This window comes from Chanodichthys erythropterus, chromosome 9 (assembly GCF_024489055.1).
Source record: "Chanodichthys erythropterus isolate Z2021 chromosome 9, ASM2448905v1, whole genome shotgun sequence".
Classification (NCBI taxonomy): domain Eukaryota; kingdom Metazoa; phylum Chordata; class Actinopteri; order Cypriniformes; family Xenocyprididae; genus Chanodichthys; species Chanodichthys erythropterus.
Window position 1 is genome coordinate 8,070,257 of NC_090229.1, and position 5,161 is coordinate 8,075,417.

Below are 5,161 nucleotides of genomic sequence, written 5' to 3' on the forward strand. Positions count from 1 at the left end.
ATGTTTTTTTTTTTTTTTTACTATTTTAATAAAGCCTATCAAACCTGTCATCATTCATTCAAATGTACCATAAGTATCAAAAGTGATGCATATGAGTTGTGCCCTATACTTTACTTTTGCAAACGAAATCAAATGATTCATTGAGATAATGTGACTATTTGTTTGTGAAATCGTTACTCTCGTGATCAGGTCAGTATGGAAACTTGTTTCCGCCACTGTATTAAAATAAAAATGGTAATTGCTAATTTTTCATTCAACAATTCTGACTTTTTTTCTCGCAAATGCGAGTATACATCTCACAATTTTGACTTTTTCTCAGAATTGTGAGATATAAATTCGCAATTGCGAGTTATAAAGTCATAATAGAGAGATATAAACTCGCTATTCTGATTTTTCTCTAAATTCCAACTTTTTTTATCACAATTGCGTTTACATTTTGCAATTCAGACTTTTTTCTCAGAATTGCAGTTTTGACTACTTCTCAGCAATTGTGAGATATAAACTCACAATTCTGGCTTGTTTTCTCGCAATTCCAACTTTTTTTCTCGCAATTGCGATTTTTACATTTTGGAATTCAGACTTTTCTCAGAATTGTGAGACATAAATTCGCAATTGCGAGTTATAAAGTCATAATAGAGAGATATAAACTTGCAATTCCAAATTTTTTCCTTGCAATTGGAAATTTACATTTTGTAATTCAGACTTTTTTTCTTTTATAATTGCGAGTTTATATCTCACAATTCGGACTTTATAACTTGCAATTATATATAATAAAAGTGCTGCGTACGATAACCCTATACTACTGTTGCAAAAGAAATCAATTAATTGAGAAAATTTGACGATTTGTTCACAATTCTGACTTTTCGCACAATTGCGAGTATACATCTCACATTTTGACTTTTTCTCAGAATTGCAAGTTATAAAGTCATAATAGAGAGATATAAACTCGATATTCTGATTTTTCTCGAAATGCCGACTTTTTTTCTTAGAATTGTGAGTTTAAATCTAAATTCTGACTTTATAACTCACAATTCTGAGAAAAAAAAATTAGAATTCTGACTTTTTTGTTTATATCAAGCAATTCTAAGAAATAAAGTCAGATTTGCGAGGTGTAAACACAATTACGAGATATAAGCTCGCAATTCTGACTTTTTCTCGCAATTGAGTTTATCAGACTTTTTTCTCACAATTGCAAGTTTATATCTCAATTCTGACTTTATAATTTGTGATTCTGATGAAAAAGTAAATTGTGAGATATAAACTTGCAATTGCAAGATTATATCACGCAATTCTGACATTTTTCCTCAGAATTGCGAGTCAGAAGACTTCAGAAGACTTAAATTATATAACATTTTTTTGTTGTTGTTAGTATTGTGGGGTTTTTGTGATAAACTTTGAAAAAAGTGACCAGTACGCTATTCAAAATGGGTTTCCTGAAAATAGATGGACTCTAAATGTTAAATAAAAACGATTTGTGATTGTTTCTTTCCGTTAAGTGTTTGCCGTGGACTTTATTTCTTCTAGCAAATAGGAAGGAAGCTCTATTCTAATCTCCTCATTTTTTAAGCTGCTGTCAGCTGTGCTGTGATGAGGGTTAACTCATGCTGTGACACTACCTAACCCACAGGTTCAGATGAGTTCAAACACATGATAGTCTCTGTCCGGTAAGAGCACATGGAGGTACTGTATTCGTGAATTAGCAATACATGCATGCCAAAATCATTTGCACAGTTAACATTTATCAAGGTGAAATATTTCATTACCATACACTTAAATTATTTATGTAACTGTATTGTAGTCCTGCAGCAAGAATTTTATTAATTAGCCTTTTCACATATTCGCTGGAGTTGTTAAATCATTCAATTGGCTTTTGCTAAATGATTCACCACGTTGAAATGAGGTCGGACTAAATTGCATGCAACAGATTTTTCCTCCTTACTGTCCTGCACACTTATCAGTATTCTGTGGGTAATTATTTTAGCTGTTGTTATTAAACAGATGAATGCTTGGTCTTCTGTCTACATACCATGGCTAAAATCTGGGCCAAAGTCTCATCAGAGTTGTGAACTATGTGCTACAGACGCAGTGAGGAGGAACACTACTGTATTCGAGCAATAACATCCAGCCGTACACGTGTTGTGTCGAAGGGTGACCTCTGACCCCATGTAGGACGAAAGAATATGGGTAACCAAACGGTTGATGGGCCACACAATTCATCATTGTTTTTGAGTGTAAACAGTTTGCCTTTTTTTTTCATCATGGTTTACAAGCTCATGTAAATGTGTTTAAGTGAGTGGGAGCTGATTTGAGCTTTTGTGCATCACGACTGAACGCCCAGGCTCTGGGCAGAAATAGAGCAAAGTAGCTCAGCTAAACATAGTCAACAAACTTCTGCCAGCCACAGCCCGGCTTAATATGGCAGCTGCGCTCTCCTGACAAACAGGCATTTGTCTTTAAAACCAGTCTGAACCGCATGAGAATCATGACTGGCCCTCCTGCCTGCTCCGGTGAACAGGCCTGAAACAGACAACAACTGCACCGCCAGGAAAAATGATGTGATCCTCTTGAGGACAGGAAAACTGAAACTGAATCTTCACTCAATTATAAAAACTGCACCAATGATGGTTTCACTGTCCACCGAATACCACAGATATAAAGCCACTGTAAATTAATCTGTAACCCTGTAAAAAGAAATAATAGTCAGAAAAATCTAATTTTAGTAAAGGAAATATTTTTTTGAACCTTGACAAAATTTTAAAAAAGTTTATCATATTTGATATATCAGGCTTGTATGTCTTATATAGTACGATATAGTTGTAATATGGAGCTCATACTTGAGGGAAAACCTACTTTCAGAGGCCCAACCTGAGCAAAAATATACAGTCTGGTGCAGTTGCTGATATTTAAGATGAAGTTCTGATAGCTTTTAATGTAAATCAATGAGATCTTTATAACAGTGTAACAGATTACTCGCATAAATACATTATATATATATGGGTGTGTGTGTCTGTATATAATATATCTCCCAACAAAATGATATTTAAATGCTGGTTTTTATGATCAAAGCTCTGTAGTTTGTATTGTTGGGGCCGAAACATATAATGCAATGTAATACAATGTTGATTGAGAAATGACCAAATAAACGTTCCTCAAAAGCCTGATCATATCTGATACTCACATTTTAACATGTTTTCTAAAAAAAAAAAGAAAGAAAGAAAAGAAAAAGTTCAGTCTATTATGTCTAACAGTTATTTAAAGGTGCCCTCGAATGAAAAATTTAATTTACCTCGGCATAGTTGAATAACAAGAGTTCAGTACATGGAAAAGACATACATTGAGTTTCAAACTCCATTGCTTCCTCTTTCTTATGTAAATCTCATTTGTTTAAAAGACTTCCGGAAAACACGCGGATCTCAACATAACACCAACTGTTACATAACAGTCGGGAACATTAATATGTATGACCCCAATATTTGCATATGCCAGCCCATGTTCAAGGCATTAGACAAGGAAAGGCAGTATTAACGTCTGGATCTGTGCACAGCTGAATCATCAGACTAGGTAAGCAAGCAAGAACAACAGCAAAAAATGGCAGATGGAGCAATAATAACTGACATGATCCATGATAACATGATATTTTTAGTGAAATTTGTAAATTGTCTTTCAAATTGTTTCGTTAGCGTGTTGCTAATGTACTGTTAAATGTGGTTAAAGTTACCATTGTTTCTTACTGTATTCACGGAGACAAGAGCCGTCGCTATTTTCATTTTTAAACACTTGCAGTCTGTATAATTCATAAACACAACTTCATTCTTTATAAATCTCTCTAACAGTGTGTAATGTTAGCTTTAGCCACAGAGCACAGCCTCAAACTCATAGAGAATCAAATGTGAACATCAAAATAAATACTATACTCACATGATTCGATGTATGCACACAGCCTGCATGACGAACATCTTGCAAAGATCCATTTGAGGGTTATATTAACTGTGTAAACTTTGTAAATGCGTTGTAATATAATCGAGAGCTTGTGTGGCAGGGAGCACACAATTTAAAGGGGCGGTGGCTGAAAAAAATCAGTGCATAGTTAATGATGCCCCAAAATAGGTAGTTAAAAAAATTAATAAAAAAAATATCTATGGGGTATTTTGAGCTGAAACTTTACAGACACATTCAGGGGACACCTTAGACTTATATTACATCTTGTGAAAAAGCATCCAAGGGCACCTTTAAAAAAAAAATGTATGTGATTTTGCCACTCTTTAATGTAGCATTATGGGTGCAAGTCAATGGGTAATCTTTTCAACTTATAAGAAGTTATAGTATGAAAAAATCATGAATGAACATTGGGAGGATATGTTGAAAAATACTGAAATATACCATCTCATGTAATCACCCAGTCAGTGTTTCAGCTTGTGAACAATGTCACCTGACATCACCTTCACCTCAGAATATATATATATATATATATATATATATATAATATATATATATATATCTGTCATGACAACTCTCGGAGTGTTTGGGGTGGTAATGGATGTGACAATGTAATGTTGATGTTTTGTTTTGGCGGAAAAGATCTGCTATGCTGCTGCTGCTGCTGTAGCAGATCTATGCAGGTGGAGCTGGGGAAGGTGGAGGGTTTCTGAAAGTACGCTGCAAACTGCTACAGCAAATGCTGACCAATAGGGGTGGGAATCTTTAGTCACCTCACAATCCGATTCCAAAACAATTCTTGATTTACTTTTTTTCTTACTAATTACTTAGTTTACCGACTTAAAAAATGCTTACATTTACATATCCTTAAGTATAAGTACTTTTTAAAATAATTACAAATTGAAAAAATGTAATTAAAACATTTGTATAAGAATTTTAAACTAATATAACTTTAAAACATACAAGCAAGTAGCAAATAATAAAGAGGAGCAAATAAACATATTACAAGCAATATACAAACAGTGCTTTCAGTGTTTAAGATGATCTGAACATTTTCCATTCAAGAACTATGAGTGATTTTTCTTTCTCATCTTTACTGTTAGACATAAGCTGCATTCACGCACGGATCTCTTTTGAAATATGAGAAGTAATGCGGTTTGTCCTGTCCGTTTAATCCCTTAAGACATAACTGGCTGTTTACATTAATAAAACTATTTTGAGATGC